Source organism: Taeniopygia guttata, chromosome 7 (genome assembly GCF_048771995.1).
Source record: "Taeniopygia guttata chromosome 7, bTaeGut7.mat, whole genome shotgun sequence".
Taxonomy (NCBI): Eukaryota; Metazoa; Chordata; class Aves; order Passeriformes; family Estrildidae; genus Taeniopygia; species Taeniopygia guttata.
Genome location: NC_133032.1, coordinates 7,781,233 through 7,803,023, shown reverse-complemented (window position 1 = coordinate 7,803,023; position 21,791 = coordinate 7,781,233). Strand labels below are relative to the sequence as shown.

At 42.2% G+C, this 21,791-nt stretch overlaps 1 long non-coding RNA gene across 1 annotated transcript; it reads right to left on the bottom strand.

Moving 5' to 3' along the window:
* Positions 1 to 460: 460 nt before the first annotated feature.
* LOC115495926 (uncharacterized) lies at positions 461 to 11,975 on the bottom strand. Its single transcript, XR_012056877.1, has 3 exons — positions 11,908 to 11,975; positions 8,097 to 8,208; positions 461 to 969 (listed from the first exon to the last, which is right to left on the bottom strand). It is a non-coding gene; the product is annotated as an uncharacterized lncRNA (long non-coding RNA).
* Positions 11,976 to 21,791: the final 9,816 nt, after the last annotated feature.

Below are 21,791 nucleotides of genomic sequence, written 5' to 3'. Positions count from 1 at the left end.
GCATTTCTGTAGCTGGTGATAGCTATTGTTCTTTTCTGCAGTATGTTCATGGCATCAGGCATTATGACTCATGTCATAACACCATTGTGAGACATTTGTTTAATAACACAGCATCCGTGTTGTGTCACTCCAGCAGTGTTCTTAATTCTTTCTATTATTAACATCTGTTTTGAAGTGTTTATATTTGTAATTTAGCTGTTCAAATTCTCACTGGATATAAGCTGGTGCAAGAGGAAAATTTTCATAAACACATCTAAAAGAATCTGACACTTTATTGGCCATACCTGATCAGAAAACCAAGAAGTGTATTTGTTTATGCCTCTTTTTGGTTTGCAATAAATGGTGATGCAGGTTACTTCAGCACCTAGAAAAGAAAATGCAGGTGCAATTTTTTTGTTGGTTTTGTTTTTTTTACTCCTGTGGGACTAGTTGGATTTTAATTGTTAAGTATCTTTTAATTTGACAAAGCAGATGCCGTAAAAAAGGTAGCTTACCTTTTTCCAGTTGGGCAAGTTACTAATTTTTTAGGGTGGTGACTTTTTTAGACAGTGCTGTATCTACATCCTATCTATAGATCTTTGAAGCTGTTTGTGCATCCCCGGCACTGTGCAGAATGTGAAGAACCTCCTTGGGTCCTTCCTTTCTGTCTATTGGCAAAAGAGTGGAGCAAGATCCAGCAAATATTTGGGCAGCAGATCTTCTGTTGAAGCTGTTGGAGTAGAAATGCTTAGTCTATAAACAGTTTGGGGTCAGGGAACTTCTGAAAAGTTCTTTGTTGCTGTTGTTCTGTTGTTGTTTTGGTTGGTTTTTTTTTCTGATTGGCTTAGCTTCTGGCGATGTTGTCATACAAGGACAGCTCAGAGGTGTCTCTCTGGAACATAAATGTAGCTCTCTTCTATTCTGCTGCGATGTCTGCACTGACCCTTTATTGGGGCTCTGAGTAAATCTTGCCATAATTGATAGAAACAGCTTTAAAAGAAAAGCAAAACAGATCATGAAGAAAAGAAAGAGCTGATAAAGCTTCTAGCATCAAGAGTGTGCATGTTGAAACACTCTCTAATTATATATTTATCCAATCCAGTTAATACTACAGAGCTTGCAAAAAAAGCCCCATAATTAGGGGTTATGAAAATGTCTACATAGCAATAATATGGCACCTAAATATAGCATCTTTCCTCCTGAAGCACTTTACATCATTTGAGAACCATGGGCTCAATTCACAGCTGGCATTCACAGGTGCAACCTTATTGATTTCAATGGAATAGTGCCATTTTACCAGGGATGAATTTTGTTATAAATGGGAGTTTTATCTTAGGGGCTTGTAGGGCTGCCCATCACAGTAGTATCTGCATATCTTTTACATCAAATTAACTGGCAGTTGAAAAACCTTCAGCAGACTTCACAAAGTCTCTGCCACATCTGCCTTCTTATCCTGCAGAAATCTTTTCTTGGGCTAAACTCTCTCATATTTTGTGTCTTTTGGAGACTGGGAGAGAAAAACAGCTGATGGTAGTGAAGAAGTACAATGCTCTTTTGGTGGGTAATGTGACCATGGGTTTCATTCAATGATTCTGCTGGAAGCTGAATTCACAGTTTCTGATTTGAGAATATCAGGACTTTGGGACTTGTGTTGTCAGAGAACCTCTAGAGCTCAAACACAGGGTGACTGTAGCAGGACCTGAATTATGCATTGGTCGTGGTACCCATCACTGATGAAGTGACTGCTATGTACAATTTAAAAAAATCCTAAGTGAACTTTGTCTAATACCTGGTAAGGTCACTAGGAGTAAGGCTCAATGCTTATGTAAGGATTGTATTTGTATTCCCCAGTGTCAGAATAGGCCCTGGAGATTTTGGTTTACTTCTCTGCCATTTTGCAGATTACCTATAAAAGTAATGACAAACCTGTCACCTACCTCTCCCTAACATGGGAAAGACAGTGTTTCCTGAGTGTGAAGTAAAAAGGGTGTATTGGGAGTTCAGAAGCAAAGAAAAATAGTTGGCTTGTAGTTCAGTTGTATTTACCACAACCTTCCGTGTGAGGAAAATTTGATTTGGCTGAAACTCGTCAGCTTGAAGATGAGATGTTGGTGGGGTAGGAGTGAATCCTTCAAGTCAGAAAGTGGGCAGGGATTGTTTGTTCTGTGGCAGTGTATCAATTAAAGTCATTAAATGAAACTAGAAGCAGCCAGGCTTAAAGCAAACAAAAAGAGATGTTCTCTATGCAGCTGATAGTGGACACAAGGAATTCACTGCCAAAGGTGGTTGAGGAAGCTAAAAGCTTATTAGAGTTCAAAGGATGACTGGACAAGTTTGTGTAAAGAAATGCATGGAGGATTACTAAGTAGCTAGAAACCACATCTGGCTTAGGAAATACCTTGATCTGAAAATAGCTGGAGGCTAGCAGAAATGTGAGGGAAATAGCATAAGTGGTTCTCTGGCTTCTGCTGCTTTCTGGCTTGCTCCAGGAGCCAGGTATAGGAGACTTGATGCTGGGCTAGATGGACTGGTATGGCCATTCTTCTGTTTGTACTTGATGTGACAGCTCTGCCCTGCAGGTTGTTGCAGCAGGCACATGTGGGTCAGGGCTCTTAGAGGTGTTGTGTGCTTTAGTTCTCCTCCATTTGTCATTGGTAAACTTAGTCCCATGTTGTCTGTGACGGTCTGGGTTCAGAACCTATGAGAAATGCATCTGGAATGTCTTTTATGTTGGAATACCTGCTTAGTGTGAATGGAAAGGCACGATTGTGGAGTACTGAAAATCAGTCCTGTTTCCTATAATAACCGATTTTCCTTTGAGGCTAGGCTTCTTCTCCAAAACTTTACAAGACAGACCCTGTGTAGTTCTGAAAGGATTGAGGAGCTATATAGCTTTATTGTGAAAGAGAATAAATTATATTGAGCAACTCCTACACACACATACGGAAGAAAAAATTTCACCTCCTCCCATAATATCAGATTGCTGATATTCCCTGCATAGAACTGTAGGGAATAAACAAATGCATTCATTAACATTTACCCAGTAAGGTGAACTGAGGACAGAATATCAGTCCAGATATCCAGGCTTATCTCTGAATTTCCTGGATTTTATGGGTTTAAGTCTGACTCTGAACAGGTCTTAAGGGCATTTTCTTGGTGGATTAGAAGGATCTGTGTTTGGATGGTCCCATCTATAGTACCTATGGGATTGTACAAAGCCCTAGTTTTACTATTTGTATCTGTTTTAAAATCCTGCTATTCATTTTCCTGAGTCAAACAGCTTTCCAACTAGAAATAGAGTTGGGTACATAGCACGAGGAGAGTACACATCTGGAAAGAGCTCGAAAGACTCAACCAATGCTTCACAGACAATGTTGGAAAACAAACAAAAACCTCTCTGAAAATGTGGTCTGCAGATGGGTCTTTATATTCTCTTCCCCATTATTTTAATGGGGAAAATTCATCTTTAACAGAAAGGCATTTAGCACAAAAACAGCAGGAAAAGGGCTCAATGGGAGTCATTTTCCAGGATATCTTTCTGTCTGGGTCAGAGAAGAAATTCTTCTGTGCCAAGAGATTCTACTCCTCACAGGGTACGTGCAGTGTTGACATCATCAGTGTCTTCTGCTGGAACAGTGCTGGGTGAAGCTGTAGATTTCCTTGGGATATTTCTCCAGTAGCTGGTATGGGGCTCTGCTGTGGGCTCGCCCAGTTTGCCACAGAAAGCGTCGCGTGGCTCGGGCGGCCAATCCCAGCTCCAAAGATGGTGTGCTTGTTGCAAGCTCGTGCCAAGCCATCTGTAAGATTTGTCAGATAAATGTGACTAGCGAAGTGGCACTCGTGAGCAGATGAAGGGAAATTCCCTAGGGGATTCTTTATTCGCTCATCATTAGCAGGAGAGGCAGTGGGAAAATTCATTGTTTAGCTGTTCAAAACACTGGTGAACATTTGATACTGAATAATCTTTAAATCTTTGTCGGGGGATGTCAAACGTGTCTTGAGCAGCCCAGACTGTGCTGGAGGCAGAGTATCATGTTCTGCATGTCGCGCTTACCTTCATGAAGAAGGATAAAGATATCCCAGTTCCTCAATTTTGTATTCACCTCAAAACCACCTCCCCTCCCTGGGGTAGCTTTATTTAAAGTGAGCTGAGGCATGGAGCAGCCTGGAGGTGCATTACTGCTGTTTACCTGTGTGTGTCCCCGATCCTAAATGGAAAAAAAAAGTGTCCCTACTGTGAGAAGGTACTGCCCATTCACTAAATGAAACTGGCTTGCAGGATTTTGGTGGCAGCTTTTCAGTGAGGACTAAATCTCATTTGCTCTGGTCATGAGGCTGACTTAGATGTGATGTCTTGTGGAGTAAACTTACTGGGTTCTGCCACTGGTATTTGTGGGCTAAAGTGAGCCCACTCTTTTCATGCTGATGAGAAACAGGTTGTCAGTCTTGCATGTTCTCTCTAGAACTCCTTTTGTGCAACTTTCTTTGCTTCACCAAAGGGATTTTTTTAGTCTTAGAGGTAATTAAGCTCCTATAACTGCCTTCCCTACTTCCCTAGCCAAGATATTTTAGGCAAAGCCCTTGGTTCTTTTACATTTTTATGGTGGGACCAGGATGCTTTATGATGTCTGTGCGCTGACAAGGGCACACATGGCACAAAATATTCTGCTTGCATTGTTAGCAGCCCTATTATTCATTCAAATAGATTTATATTTAAACTTATATTTAAACAGGAGCTTTGAAATGAATGAAAATATAACCTGCTTGAAAGATACGTTGTAGTTGCACTCGCTGGGGTCTTTTCCTCCCAGAGAGGACTGGGAGAGGGTACTAAGTTGGTGTTTGGGGAGAAGGAGAGAGGAGGTTGCAAGATCCAAGTCAGAACACTCTGTGATTCTGTGAGATTCCCAGTTCCATAAACTCTACCATAGCTGGAGACCAGCACATGTTTCATCCTCAGGGAGGTTGACTTAGTGGAGAGCTGGTGAAGAGGACGCAGGGAGAAACGTGTTCTTCTACTGAATCCCGTAAGACCATTCCTCCAAAGGCTTGCTGGTGTAAGGTACTGTAAAAGATTAGGATTCTGTCTTCCACCACTTCTTCACATAAGTCAAGATGAAAACCAAACCTAACAATCCATAACACCATTGTACCACAGCAAGGGTTCCATATCCACATTCAGCATCTTCACTGTGTGATTTGAAAAAGCTGAACCCCTTTGCAGCTCTGTTTGGCTTGAGGGAGACATGAAGCAACATCTGACTTAAATTGGTAGTATGTAAAATGTAAAGGCTATCAGTGAATCTTGAGGAATGAATAGGTAGTTCTTCAGATGCAGCAGGTTTCATCAGTGAAAAGGTATTTGTGAATTTGAGTTGAATGCAGTGGATAGCTAGAAAAATGAGAATATTCCAACAAGAGCTCCAGACCTTTCTTCAGTTTTTCTCTAAATAGATGAACTTCTGTTGACTCCAATACAATGTTGCTTGCTTGCATGACATCGGTCTTTTTTATTACAAAGGAAAAAGTCACCTCACAAGAGACCTTTGATGTTTTAATGTGTCCTGGCATATTGATAGATACATCCAGTGGAGAAGAACAATCTGGGACACTTGGTCTGCATTTGTGCTTTGCTGGAGATTTGCTATGTAACCTCGAGCAAATCTATTAATCTCCCAGTACCTCAATTCCCCAAATGCAAAATGGAGATAATAAAACATAACTCCCTTAGCAGGGTAAACACATTAAAAAAATGCACTTAAAAGCAGTTGGGTACTAGGTTAATGGAGACCTATATCTTGTGGGGAAGATTTGTTGTATTATAAATAATACATCTTCACAATTATTCCACTTAGTCTGCCTTGAAGCCTTCAAAGACATACCACGCAAATGTTTACTGGCAGCATGTTTCCCCCCTTTTATTGGCCAACAACATGTTTAGACCAGACTTTGCTGTGGCAAAGTATTTCAGCACATTGCACATGGCAAATGGCTCTTTTACTGTAAAAGTAGATTTTAATTCTTTTAGCGAATACCCCAAATAATGCTGTACTCAGCAAAGGCCTGTGCACCTGGAATAGCTGTCTCTGAGCAGATTTTCTTTCCAAAATGTTCAGCACGCTTCTGCCTAGAGCTTTCAACAGAAATGGAGAATGAAGGAGGTGTGGTGGGTACCAAGGACAAACATTTTAAGGGTGAGTTAACTTTGCAGACCACCTGAAAGAACCTGACTCAAGTCAGCTAAGCAATGCTGGTGTCAGAATGTCCTAGACAAAAAGGCCAGTGTTGCAGAGCACGGTTGAATTGCCTAGGGTACAAAGTGGGGGTCTGGGGGGCTCCACTGCAGTGTTAGTGCACAGGAGCTATTCAAGCCTTTAGACCACCCACTGTTTTAGCAGTGTTACTTAGCTTCCCTGGACTCTGTAATTGCTCTTGTCACATTACTGAGGATAATGTAGAAATATTGCAAGCATTTGCCTTGAACTTGGAGTGCTGAAGCTTATGTAAGGAGGAAAAAAGCTACACAAAATAAAATGAAGGGTGTGATTCTTATTGCACTTGTGCTTGTTTTACACTGGTTTTCCCTCTGATGAAGTAATTCCTCTTTAATGATGTAATATGTTTAGAAGAAGACCTCTGTATGTTTGTGAAACATCTTTGCCTGTCCAAAAGAGGTGTGTTATGAGGGTATTTTGAGGAAAGCAGCATCCTGGAATTGGCATTTGCTTCAGTTCAGATAAGATTTCTTTTTCCCCCCTCATACAGTGAAAGGCCAGTGAGGTGAGAAGAAGGAAAGCTTTCTTTCTGTGATCAGGACATCAAATAGAGAATTGGATTTTTTCAGGTGCTTTTCCCAAGGGGATGCTCCCTAAGAGTTGATGATGGTAGAGGTATGCTGTCACACCCTCTACCTCAGGCTGCTGGAGATGGGCAGTGGGATTTGCTAGTGTGTGAGACCTGTCATGTACCTGCTTCCCAGACTGGTATAATAAACCTGTGGTAGCTCTGGTGACACAGTTGATCCCAGGTCTGTGTCTGCTGCACAGCTTGGGAGGTGTCATGCAGCCAGCTAAGAAAGCCTGGGTACCAGGAGAGTTTGCTTTTAACCTCTGCCCCGAAGTACAGGAACTATGGAATTCAGGGTTTTTTTGGTATCTGTGATGTACTGCTGTTGGGTGAGGGGCACCATGGAAGAATAGCAGCAGCACAAAAGTACAAAGGACCCTAAGAAGAATACCCTGAAATGAGGATTAGATGGGAAGAAAGGTATTCCTGCAGAGGGGTTTCCACACTTGCCAGTAGCCCCTGACAATTCTCCTGATCTGATGCTAACAGAAACCCCAGCAAATGTTTATTTTAACCTCTGGCAAACATCTATTCATTGGGTAAGAGTAAAAAGTTGATCTCATGCTTGGGAGGAGCTTGGGAACAGCTAGTACATGCCACTTGGCTGTGCTTCAGGCACAGCTGGCCAGTCCCTCCAGCAGGTGATGCTGGGCACACTGGAAGTGCTCCTGGTCTCTCTCAGGCTGTGTGTGCAGCAGTGAGCACAGCTCGGAGCCTCTCTGCAGCCTGGTCTGCATGGGCTGTGTTAGAGGAACCTGTCAGAGGGTTGAGGTTTGATTGTGTTTGACCCCTAAACAGTATGCTATTGCTAAGAAGGTAGCATTAATTTGTGGGTACCCACGTGTGCTGCTTGGATTGGCACCTCTGGTTGCAGACTTCGTTAATGTTTATTCCACAGCATAACCCAAAGCAGCCGAACCATTGTTCTGCAATAAGGCAAAGAGATGTATCTGCATTGTTTTCTTAGTCTATTGTGGAGAGGCCAAGAAGAGAAACTACGTAGGAGTAGATACTCCAATCTGGATGATTGATCTCCCAGTGGTGCTAAACTGAAGGTCAATTTTTTTCATATTGCATAACTGCTACTGTTGCTCCTATATGCCCTAATGAAAAGCATTTATTTTGACTCTGTATTTTGGGTGTCCTATGTATCTCGATGCCTAGAGTCTATAGGTAAACTAATTCTTTTTTTAATTGGGAAATAGTTCAAATTACTCTAGATATTAATTTGCTGATATCATGACTGTACTTTCTATTGTGATTCAGATTACCTCCTTTAGTAGTGTCTTGTCCTTTCTCCTCGATTTTAACTGCGTTTGGGACATGAAACTGTGTAGTGCAGGGTCACTTATTCTTCTGTCTTGTGATCATCTGTTACCTAGACTAGCAGACAACAAAGAAAAAAATGGTAGTGCCAATCTATGAGGTGTCACTATTTATGTATAGCACCTAGCACAGTTGGGAGTATATATTATCGACATTGCTGTGGTGTGAAGGGACCTTAATGCTCCAGGCATTACACAGACAGACAACAAAATATGGTGCCTCCCCAAAGAGCTTATGAACAAAATGTGGTTAATGATCAATTGGTCTTTGCAGCAGAACCCTGGGGAACCCCAGTGGATTGAAGCTGCAGGAAGAAGTGACACACACAATGGCATGTTTATCTGACTGACAAGCTATGCTTGTGCAGAGGCTCAGGGAGGGCTGTATGCCAGATTCCTTGGGAAGAACCTGCAAGCACTACTTCATGTGAATAGGAGGACTTAGAATGATGAAGTTGAGGCCTAGCTAAAAGCCAGTGATCATAGAGAAGGGATGGCTGAAAATGCCAGTTTGCAAGAATCACTTCAGAGAAGGCTAAATGTGTATTTTTACCCATGCTAGGGTTCTTTATACACAAAAACAAGCCAGCTAGAGGCTGACACTTCTCTGCTGAACCAGGCAGAGGCTGCTGGAGAAGCTGCCTTGGTAGGCCTGGGTGTACCTGTTGTGTCATCGTGGAGAGGCATTGAAGGCCCAGGCAATGCTGCTTAGAAGCTGGTGCTATGGGCAGGCAGGGTAGGAAAAAGGGGATAATGAATTTGAAGTTGTTAAAGAGGTCTACTGGCATGGGGACTGTGGGAGAACAAGGCTTTCAGAAGAAAACACAGATCTGCTGTTGTGCAGGGGTTGATGACTGCTCAAGGCTGAGGATGGGAAGACTGAAACTCATGTTTCCCTAGGGAAGGTGCTCCAAGCCTCAAACTTCTACCTTTTAGACCAGCAGAGTGTAGGAGAGTGTTGCAAGATGATGAATCTATAACGCATCTTTGCTTGCTTTTTTTGAGGGGAAAAAATATGCAATGGCATGGAAAGAAATTCATTGAGGCAAGGTTGAGGTTGAAGAAGTATCAAAAACTAATGAAAAAGCAATGAAAGTGCAGGAAGCAAGGTTCATCTGCCTTGGAAGAGCAAAGCTGGCCCTAGAAAAAATGGCAAAGCAAGAGAGCAACTGTGGGGAAAAAAATGAAAATCCCAGTCACAATAATGTGAAAAAGAGGCTTTTGGAGAACATGTGGTGCAGGTGGCCAGCACCTAAGGAAAGGAATGCAATGGAGGTATAACCAGACAAAAGAAATTGAGTTAAAGTAGAAAGCACAGCTTGTGACTAAATTAAAACAAATATTTTGCATCTTACTTTTTTTTTTTCTCCACCAGATTTTACACACAGCTTTTGTAAGGACTGTAAAGTATTTTGAAAGGCGTTGAAAAAAGTAGTAATTTCAATATCAATGTATTTGGTGATGATTTTAACTATTTGTTTTCTGGTAGAATTTGGGAAAGAGTTGTAAATCCGCAACCTGCATTTCTTGTTTTAGCATGAAAATGTGAAATTCTTTGTATGAGTTGGACAGAACACTCAGAGGCATAGAAAGAAGGCATAAAAATGCAGACTAAATAGATTCAATATGAATCAAATGGATTCAGATGTGAAATTTGCAAATGCAATCTACTATAGTGTAAATAAGGTTTATTTCAAGTTTTATCCCAAGCTTGATCTGCACCTGAAAAAGCTTAGCCAAAACAGAAATACGAATCTGTACAAAACCTCTTGCCAGAGTTTAAAAACTAATTTCAACTTAAACTAGTGCAGCTTTTAGTTATAAACAAAAGATGTACGTTAGAGTGGAAACTGAACTCTGATTTCTGCTCTTCTAATTCAGCACATACACCACAAGCCCACTGCCTATGGGCCTATGGTATGAAAATCAGAGCAAGAGAGGCAATTGCAGAGCACAGCAGCATAGGATGGTAATGTTTTGGTCTTTGTCATGCAATATCCTTCTGTAAGAGCTGCAGATGAGAGGAGCCAAGGGAGGGCTCTCTCTAGCCCTTGGAGGTCAGGGTTGAAGTACTTATATTGTAGTGCTGGGGAACTGAGGTTTCACGGAATGGGAGAGGTTGGAAGGGAGCTTGATGAGTCCCAGGACACATGGCACAGGACTGGGTCCAGACAGTTGTGGAATATCTCCAGTGAGGGGAACACCAAAGCCTCTCTGGGCAACCTGTTCCAGTGCTTGGTCACTGTGCAGTAAAGAAGTTCTTCCTTTTATTCAGGTGGAACTTCCTGTGCATCAGTTTCCACTCATTGCCCCTTGTCCCATTGCTTGGCCCCAATAAGAGCTTGGATCCATCCTCTGTCACCTCCCCTTATAGACTGTTAGTCTACAAATCAATAAATGTCCCTGTCATTCTTTCCTTTCCTCTCCCCACAGTGTGGAAAAACATGGCTAGAAACATCACCTGGATGTGTGAAATGCATTTTCCCCCCTCCCTTGCAGGCTGTGGAGGCTCAGATCTTTCCACTGCAAAGTGAAGAGCTGATAATCCTCTGCAGGGTCATCAGAGCTGCTGAGTTGTCAGACTTTGGCTGCTCCCTGTATTCCCATGAGAACAGGTGCCCATTCTTCTTGCTTTAGGGGATGCTCCATTTGCACAGCTTTAATCAGCATGTTATGGTTTTGGCCATTGCAGTTTATGATAGTGATAAAGTATATATTTTTTTAAATGTGGAATCGGCCTGTGCCTCATTGAACCATGTACAAATAAAAGATATGGAAATCAAAACTGGTTTGGCTTGCTGGCCAACAGAGACAATAATAAAAAAAGAACAGGTGAATAATTCTAGCAGGTAATTCCCAGTCTTTAGTGGGTGCCTAAACTTCCACATGTCAGAAGGAGAGAGAGCAAGACTTTTCCTAGCAGCATGCATTTGGAGAATGACGATTATGACTTGGAAACATTAATTCTCATACAAGATGTTCTTCTTTGACATTCTAGTTTTATGAATATTAAAATCCTTATCATCTGGTCAACAACTCCTGCTACTCATTTTGAGAAAAGCTGATACTTTCATGTTGTTCTGTAGGTGGAGCTTACAGAAACACTGTTCTATGATCCTGCACAGGCAAGAGCACAAACAGAATAGGAAGCTGGACAGAGTCCTCTGCTATAATCAATCTTGCTCAAAACTTTAGGTGAAATAAAAGGAATGTGATTAACCATTTTCAGATCTGACCCTGCTGAAAGCCTCTGAGAAAAAATAAATATCTTGCTATGTGGGCAGGCTGCTATCAGTATCTATCTCAGGGAAAGATTTCACTTGATGACAGAATTATTATTAAATCATGTATTTGGTTGCTGGGAGTTACCTCAGACTTGAAATCCAATAGATAATAGGCTTTATGTCGCTGATGAAATAACTAAATGTGCTTATGTTATATCTGAAGTAAATGAAACAAGCAAAAGGAATCTACTAAATGGCTTAACAACATTTTCTACTTCACTTCTGGAAACAAGTGAAAAATGAAACATTTCCCAGTGCTTGGCTGAGTGCAGTGACATCATTCTTGTTCAAGGGTTTAACTGAAGCAAAACAAATAGCCCAACTGCTCTGACTCTGCTGGGGTGGAGAAGAACATCTTGGGTCCTAAATGTGCTTATGGACAATACCCACGGGATACTCTGGGGACCCTGAACTGAATTTGAGACACATACCTTTAATAAATAATAAAATCTCATTTTGACTTTTTTTAATACCTGCTTTTCTGTTTCCAAGGTACATCATAATGCAATGTGATTGGAGTAGTGAGATCACTCTTCTCCCTAAGAAAAAAGATTATGCAAGGATGTTAATCATATTAGTTGTAACAGAGGGCAGCTATCTTTTCCAATACTTGTTCCACAACATAAATAATTTTTCTGGGTGTCTTCAGGAAGGATTAAAAAGTCTGCTGTTAAAGAGTAAGGAAGATATGGACTTTTTGATTTTGTCTTTACCTTTGTTACTCCCACCCAAGATAAAACGTCAGCAGCAAATTTATCTCTGTTGTGTCTTCTGTCCAAGTCAGCTTGGGTCTCTGCTTCAGACTGTTCGGTGTTTGATAATTTGCATTTAAGTCAAAGCTCCAGTTACCTTCTGCCTGTAATAGCTGTCAAGGTGTAAAATACACAGCCTCCGTGAAAGCACTGCTTAATTGGCAAATAATTCATGGCATAGGCCTTCAGCTGTGATTGCAAATCAAACTGATAACAGGAAAAATCCTGCAGTGAACACAGCCATCATTATCTTTTAAAAACTGAGAATCTCACAAGCAGCTTCTCTTGCTGGGGGGTGGAAAAGCTCTAGCCAAGCTAAACCTATCTCAAAATTCTGAGGAATTTGCAGGAAAAATGATTAGATGAGTAGGTTTTCCAGGCATTGCTGTAATGGATTTTGTCTCAGAATAAAAAATGGAGGTCATACTGAGAAAAGGAAAATGTTTCTTTTATGTGGTCAAATGTGGAAGCCTTCCAAATTTGGGGAAATACAGTAATAAATCTGCAGCCACCTAGAATTATGTGGTGTTACAAGTGAAGACAGCTCCAAACTTCATTCCTGCAGCAGGAGCAAAACTCCATTCCCCCACCTTGAATCCACCACTGCCTCAGCTCATCTTCATTGGCCCAGTGTGCTCTCCAGTGTGGAGTCAGACTGCCTGAGCCCCTGCCTTCCAGGGCATTGCTGCCCAGCACAGATGCTTTTTTGTACAGTCACATCACAATTTTTACAAATAAGTATTGCCTGTACTCTACAGTGACATTCAGAGGTCCTGTGGGACTGGGTGGCATCTTGTGTGTTTCTGGATCCCTAGCTATGGCAGGCTACCTCATCAGTTGACTTCAAGAGGGGAGCTGACACTAAGATGGATTTGGTTTCTCACCTCTGTTGCTCTCCAGGAAGCATTCAGGTGCTTCATCTCTCTGATGGTTAAGCAGTAGCTGCTTCCCCTGCTGAGGTTCTGCACTTGGTACTGTGCACAAGCCTGGGAGGGCACCTTTGCTCCCTGGCAGCCTCTCCTTTACAGTTCTCTCTTGCATGCTTAATGCTGTCAATTCATTTCATTTTTTCCTCCCCTTTCCCTCTTGCTTGGGGATTTTCTGCCCATTTTCTCTGTGTTGCCAAGTGGTTCTGTGTTGTAGCTTGTTAACTGCCAGTGTGTTGGTGTTGCATATGGTAAAAAATCGTAGCTGGCAATGTAGTATCACCTCCGCAAAAGAAAAAGATGTGAAACCCTACTGAATTCAGCCCTGAAGCTGCTTTTGCTGGGACCGTCTGGGGCAGAGACCCTCACGGGTACAACGAGTCAGGGATGCTGGGCAGCCTGGAGCACAGGGCTGAGGTCGGGCCAACGTCTGTGCCACCAGGGATTTTAAAGGCTGAGGTTAAACACTATTGCTGGAAATTCCTTGGGAAAAGGAAGGGGGGGACTCCAGAGGGAGCAGAACATGTAATGAGGGCGGAAAGTGAGCTTTGCCCCCGAGAGGGGAAGCGGGGGGACGGTCGCTCGCCACTTAGAAGGAAACAAGCCCCTGCAAGGGAGGCGGTGTTGCTGTGCGGGGACAGGCGGGAGAGGAGCAGAAACCTGCGGAGGAGAGGGGCTGGGGGCGGCGGGGTGAGGGGGCCCAGCGCGGTGCCGGCCCCGGGGCCGTGGCAGCGGCCGGGCTGCCGTTGGCACCTCGGTCACGCGCGTGGCGAGCTCCGCCGGTGCACCGGGCCCGCGGCGCGTGGGTGCCCGTGGCGAGGCGAGGTGTGGGACGGAGCCGAGCGGGGCCCAGCTGCTTCTGTTTATGCTCCGCGGCACGGAGGCACACGCACACACACACACACACACACACACACACACACACACACACACACACACACACACACACACACACAGCGCGGCTCGCCGGCACTCCGCCGTGGGTGCTGCCCGTGGGGAGGCCCGCGGGCACCGGCGGCGCCCCGCGGCCTTGGGGCCGGGCCCGCTCGCTCTCCCCGGGCCGTGGTGCTGGGCCGCGGGGATTGTGTCGCTTGGGATTCGCCGCTTCTCCCCAGCAGTGCAGCCCTCATCCCTCCGTGCTCTGCTCGGGAGGCCCTGGCAGAATTCAGGATCCCTTTTTTCTCTTTTCCATCATGAAAACAATAGTGGAATTCCTGAAAAGGGGTGAGCGTGTACCTGCATGCAGGTGTGTTTAGGGAGGGAGGCAGGTAAAGCTGAGAAGTAAGCGGTGAAGGGAGGCAGCCCGGGGTCTCCTGCTTGCCTCAGTGGTTCTCGTGAGGCCATCAAGGCATTGTGGAGTTGCATCGCAAAACCCAGTTCCACTTCATGTGGCTTTTTGAGCCACAGTCCAAGTCCCTGAGGACCATAAACTTTTAACGCACCCCCCTCAGAAAGAAAAATGTCACACACAGTCAGTGAAGCTCTGGTCTGGTGATGGTCTTGATAGTGTCATGGTGGAAGAGCAGTGTACCTGGAATAGACACTCAAGGAAAAGGGGAGAGACCTGGGCTCTCTCAGTTCTGTCTCTTCGTTTCAATTTGAGCAGGACACGTGGCTCCTGACACATGTTGTCTAACCAGCTTGGTTTTATGTGCTACTTCAGTCAGGAAATTAATCGGGCAAAAAAGATAAGGAAGCATTATGCTATTCAGAGTAAATCGCCGCATTACACAATGCTGCTCCCATTGCCTAGGTAAAGCTGTTTAAGAAAATGGGCTGGCTTGAGGGCTTCCTTCTGATTGTCTAATTAAACTTCCAACCTTTGCAATTATGAAAATAACCATGTGGTTAGAAGTACTCGTATATGCTATAGGTAACTGTTGAATTAGCTAGAAAGAGGCTAAGATGTTTGCACTGAGATCTTATTCCAAGATATCTTTTTTTAATGCACTTTGGCTTTTTTTCCAAAGACGCTATTTCAATGTGTAGTAGGACAAACTCATAAATGCAACTGCTGTGATGACTAAAACTAGAGGTTCACTTGTTGCAGCTTCCCATTTGCAACAAGACCCAGTTAAAAAAGGCCTTTGAGGAGACAAGAGACACAAACCAGTTTGGTCTTTGTAGCTCCAACAATTAATTTCCATTTAAAAATCTTTCATCCAATGACAGACAAGCATTTGAAAAATGACGTCTTGTGGCAGGGTTCCACTGGTTAGCTGTATGCTGCATTAATGCAGAAAGCATTAACTATTTTCCTGTTTTCTGCTTGCAGACATGCTTCACATGCTATTATATGAGAAGATAAAGTTGTAGCTTGTTTTTTTTTTTGCTCCTGGGAGCATTCTGGCTATTTTTTTATTATCTGCAGTTTTGAATGCAGGTAGTTAATGCATAATTCTCAAATTCTGTTTGATTCATCTCACTTAAGTCAATCAAAGTCAACAAACTCCTGTAGGATGGGTATGTGCCCTAGCCTCATATAATTTGCTATCTTTCCAAGGCCAATATAAATATTGGAAATAGTTGTCTGCCTGATCTCGTGGGGTATAGTACTTTTCAGGTGAAGGTGACCCTGTTTTTCTCAGTACACCTGTGCACGGTACAAGCAGCAGGCTCTGCCTGCCACAGCCATGAAGGTTTTCATTAGAGCAAAGCTACAGATGCAGATATTAAAAATCTGGTCTTTGAAAGAGCTGTCATTTCTCTCTTAAGCCCCTCACTCATCACTGTGGATAACTGCATCAGACAAAGGACTGGTAGCAGGGGCTGTGTTGACCTCCTATGCATTGGAAATGGACTTCATGCCACCCAAAGTGTTTCCTTTAGTACCTTATCCTTGGCTTTTGCTGATATGTGTGAACACATCCCTTTGCTAGTTTGCTTGTGCATCTTTTCTCATGACCCTGAGATCAGCTCACTTGGTTATAGCATGGTGGTAATATCACCGAGGTTGTGGGTTCAATCCCTGTATGGGCCATTCACTTAAGAAGTGGACTGGATGATCCTCGTGGGTCCCTTGCAACTAAGAATATTCTGTGCCCCTTTTTTTCTCCTGATTTATCTGATCCTCCTTATGAAAACAGAGCTATGTCATGCACAGCTGGATGCGCTTTGAGAAATCTGCTGCCTGAGTGCTACCTGTGCATGTGATCGGAGGGGAGTGCTGAGCTGAAGAATAGAATATGTCTTTTGTGATTGATCTGCCAGGCGGGTTTGATAGCGCGGAAAAAAGTAGGTGTTGTACATACAGGAACGTTAGGGCTTGGACTCTGTTTTCAGTATGAAAAATGAAGTGTTGAAATTGGAAGGGAGCGAGGGCCTTTGCATAACCACGTGGTAAGTGCAGATGAGTGACTTGTCTGGTGCGTTCGAGTGATTTTTCGGTTTCTAATGGCACTGGTTGCAGTGGGGACTGCAGCGTGGTAGCCCGTGGAGGTACTGACAGAAGCAAGGATCTGGTGGTGAAGGTGCGATACATGTGGTATTCAGCCATCACTCAATGCTTCACATTCTTGTGAGAAATCTGCTTTAATCTGGGTCTGGTTCCAACTGGCAGTGCATAACAACAAGGCTTTCCAGCCTTCTCCTCCCCCGGGGTTTCAGTCCTTAAAGATGCAGGTTCTGATAGCATGTTTTTCTTTCTAATCCAAAATTTAGTTAAAAAATTGACAAGCACTTGCACACAGCAAAATATTTAACCTTACTGCCAAGATGGAATTAGCCTCTGAGTTACTTTCTGCTATTTCATGGTTAGCAGCACTATTGCAGTGAGAAAGCAGCACAGCTACTTCTCTTCCCTTTGCATCCAAGTGTGCCATGAGGTCACCCTGTTATCACCATGGCTTTTCTGAGGTCTTTCTCTAGTAAGATTGTCATCTATTTCTTTTCTTGTAATGTAATGATCCCCTTCTCACAAGGTCCCAGGAAGCAATAGGTAAGGGATCACAGCCCCCTGGGACACAGATGTGATCCTTCTTTTCCACTCCCATGATGCACAACTTCCATGCAGTGGTGGTGACTGCCAGGATCTGTTCCGTGACTGAGCAGGGCTACATACGGGTAGAATATGCCTTCCCTGATTTATTTCAGGGTGACCTTTAGTATTCTGACACCATTTTTCATATATTTAGCAGAGTGAAGATAACGTAGACTAGAGATTACATGTCTAGATGTGTATTCCATTGCCAGCTGTTTATGCCCCTAGCCACTGAAATGGACTGTTGTCAGACTTTGTTATGTAAAGTGTATGATATTTGGTAAGAATAGGCTTTATATGCAAAGTCAGTGCCCCAGTGCTAACTTAGAGAAAACCATTCTCTTTCTAGCTATAATAAGCAAACCAGGCTAATTTTGCTCCAAAGGGCCAGTTTTTCATGGCCCTTTGTTGTTGATGTGGTCTTAGGTTTCTCTGTGCTATGAAGAAGCCTCAGTGATTCTCTCTCAGGGGTCATTTTGATTTTTGGGTTTGTTTTTTTTTTTTACCAGTATAAAAAAGCTCTTGTCCTTCCCTGAAGACTTTTGAATTGTGACTGGCTTTCATAAGTCCCTCTTAAAATATTTGTGACACTGTAAGAAATGCAGCCTCAGTGCCTTTAAAAATCTTGACAACTTCTTGGTAAGCTGACTGTAATAGCAAGGCTGTCCTGTGCTGGTAGCTCCAAGCTGATCTGGTGGCAGTGACATTGACTGTCTCAGCTCAGTCCATCCAAGGGGGAGAGGATCAGTTTTTGGAAGGTTTTGCAGGACCCCTTTGTACAACATTTGGCATTGCAGAGCCACAGTGAGCATCATAGCACTCCACTCATAAGGACCTTGTGAGCACCAGTGCTGAATACGGCCCCTGATACCAGGCATCAGCCTTGGTACAGCCGGGCTCTGAGAGCACAAGGATTTGGGTCTTTTGCAGTTTGCAAATTACACTGATGCTCAGTTCTTTGCTGGTCTGGGACCTAAAAATCCCATCTGTAGAAATTGTAGGGTACTGAGTTTATACGCAGAGAGACTCCAGTTGATCTCTGAACAGTCCTCGTGAGTCTCTAGATACATTATTTTTGCACACCCTGCTTAGCTTTCTCCAGAGAGAAACCATAGACATTGGCTCTCTAAAGCATACTTGATGTAGGTTATTTTCCATTTACTTTAATCATATTCTCAACCCATTTAACAAACAGACAAATGTGTAATGCTTGGGGCAGACCCAGTTCGCCTGTGGGAGAAATAGTTATTTTAAATAAAAACAGTCTGATTTTTCTGGAGGTGATGAAGACCCGCAATTCTGATTGACTAGTTCACCAATAGATAAAAATCAAAATATCATCAAACTTATCTATTTACAAATTGTCCAGGAGCAGATTGTGAAATTGTCAGGTTTGTCATGTAAAGTTATTCACTAATTTCTTCAGGGAATAATTAGATCATTAGACAAATATGCCATAGGCAATCTGTGTGGGAACTTGTGTAATTAACCAATCCAAAATGAGTGATAAATTGTATATCGGTAATTTTCACACTTAGCAATTTAAGACCTGTTAAGTAGTTTTGTCATCAAGTTAAGGAACAGAAACAATACATTATGACTTATATAACTAATTAGCATTCCCGATTTTACAAACACAAACAATTTGGAATTTACCTTGGGCGACAGTTTGCTCATGTGATGTAGGAGAATATTCATGAGCACAGAACTTTGCACTCACTTTTTGCAAATGCTTGAACGTTAAAGAGGTCATAAATCTGGTTAATCAGAAATTTGCCTTTCAATTTTAACAAATGTTCATGGTATGTTACTAAGAAAAAAAAAATCTCTTTTCTTTCCCTGATATTGGCTCAGCTTCTTGTAAAATCCTCTTGATAGCACTTAGTGAATAAGAATTATGTTGTACCAAGGAATGGGCCTTTGCATGTTTTGAAAGTATTGGGTGATTCCTTTGTTCACTGAATTGCTGAATTTATGGTGCAATGCCAAATTATGATTTTAATTGTAAATTAACTTGGTGGTGGGGGGAGGGCAGAGGACATTGAAAACAAAAAGGTTTAGTAATTGGAAAAGGTTAAATTCAGAATGGATGGAAGTTATCAGGAGAGGTTAGACTGTGGCCACAAGTAAACAGGAGTGGCACAAGTAGTGCCACTGGTGACCAAGTGGAGAGGCTGTGACCAGTGTGGTATGAGGAGTGTTGCACCACAAAATAGTGAAAGAACAAGGAAAAAAACTCCATATGCTGCATTTCCTTTATGACCTCACTACAACCATCTAAGAAGATGGGATATGTGATGATAAAGTGGGTAAAGACAAAGGATCATGCTGAAGGTTAGCTGTCTATAGGCATGCATTTATGTCCATACTTGTCTATATATATGCACATGTACCATATGAAGAAAGATGGAGCAGGAGACCTCCTGGTCCTCTCCCATACCTGAATTTGAGGTCCACAAATGCCACAACCTAGCAAGCGTATTAGGCACAAATCCTCTCATCCTCTCCTTCTCTACAGCATCCTTTAGATAGAGTGAGCTCATCAGTATAATATTAGGTCAAGTACGATGCAACACCATGTAAATATAACAAGGCTGTAGTGTGTGCAATCCAGGGCTACTGATGATATCAAGGTCCCTGGGAAGAACAAGCAGCTGTCTGCTTTTAAACATTATGCTGATACTACAGGAACTGTGAATGATCTCTGGTTTGCTAAGAACACATAATTAAACACAGAGACAAATCAGTGACACGGTCCAGTTACATCAAGACACCAAAAAAATCCACAGACCTACCTGACTGGAAACTCTTAAAGATCAGTGTGTTGTTTTCTCATTTTCACCTTGAAGAATGTGTTTGAGTGCCAGGATGCTTTTGGAAGGAAGAGTGTTGCGTTGAGACCATTAAAAATAAAATAAATAATAAAAAAAAAAAAAAAAAAAAACAAGAAAAAAAAAAAAGAAATACACTACACCACTGGAGAGTCAGCAGAGGGAGTGCAAGTTAGGAAGCCCCTCTTTTAATATCTGAATGGCTGCAGTGCTGGAGGAGGGAAGTAAACAAAAAGATGTGTGAGCTAGAATTGTGGGGAAGAAATAGGCCTAAACCAAAATCTTGATGATAAGGTGACAGCAACATCTTGATGAAAACTGTGATACCCTTGCTCTTGAAGGTATTTGAGCTTGATTCAATCCATTCTAGAAAATGCAATAAATTTCAAAAGGTTACCTAAGCACTTTCAGCTCCTGTGATTTTAATTATTATCTTACAATATTTTGTATTCCACCCCATGGTTACATTAAAATACTTTCCTTTTTTGTATTTTTGTCTCTTTAGTTTCTGCTGAAAGGTTATTGCGTCTCAATATTACCAAGATGGTTATGAAGTCAGGCTTAAATTGTGATCTGATTGCATTTAATGTGTGAAAAAGCCATAAGGCAAATAACAAGATTCTCAGGGCTTGAAAAGTCATGATGGTGGTTAAATGCTTTGAGCTGGCAGAGCTAGCACTACTTAAAATGACATTTAATGAGGGTGCATTTCTGGGCAACTCCACAGAATCTATTTTACCTCTGCATCTTGTAGGGTTTTTCTTTTCAGTTACAGAGAAAATATGTAATAAGAAAGCCTGAAATGGCATTTTCACATTTGTATTTAATTTGTCTGTTCCAAGAATACACAGTTAGTCCTTAGAGACGCACTTTATTTTTTTATCTGTTCAGGACTTTTCCTTAAGCCATGCCTGTAGTCGATCATGTCTGAGACCAGCCATTTTCTTCAATATATTTTAGAAGGATGTCCTGGAATGGCCCTAAAAATTTAACCTATCTGCAGTTCTAATTAGGAAAAAAAGTTTTTTCTCTAGATGGATAATATATTAAATAATTGAATTTTGTTTTGTCTAGAGCTTCAGAAATACACAATGTGTTCTTTTTTTACTTCCAAACATATATGCATCAATGTAGATGATCAAAATGAAGATAAGCAATTGTATAGGAGGTACTTGTGGGCTACTTACATTTTTGCTCAGCTTTGAATATGGTTCTTTATCTCTGAAGTAGTTTATTTAGAAGTATGTGCTCAGACAGAAATGCTCCTTGAGATTTAGAGGGCAATGATGCTGAAAATACTGTTGGCTGGGTTTTTTTTTTTTTTTTTTTTTTTTTTTTTTTTTTAATATTGGGCACACAAAGACCCTCAGTAAAAATATCCAAGGTCCACTCTACTTTTGACTACTGAAGATCACTCTTAGTAGGCTGCAGAAGTGTGACTTCTAACTGTGTCTATCTGGTATGGGCTATTGTGCTAGTAACTCCTCATGCATTTTCAGTTTGTTTCTTTCCAGTATTATGCTACCCAGTTTATTTTCAGTGGTGTGTTTTTTCTTTTTTTTTTTTTTTTTCCTTCTCCTCTCTCCCCTTCCTAAACTTCTGTCAATGTGTTATGGTAATGCAGCTCAGCTTTCCACTCATGAGGTGCCTGCATTCATTGGTGGGTGATACGAATAAGTAAAACCTGTCTCGTAGTGCGCATTCACAAGAGTGTTGAACTGAGATTACACTGACATCTGAAATTCTGGCAGTTTGTAACTCCAAGTGCTTACACTTTGTAAATCTCAATCGCGTCCTTAATGTAGATTTTGTTTCGTTTCCTGCTAAAGAGTAAAAAAATGTAAATTTAGAAAGACTGTCACTCTCCCC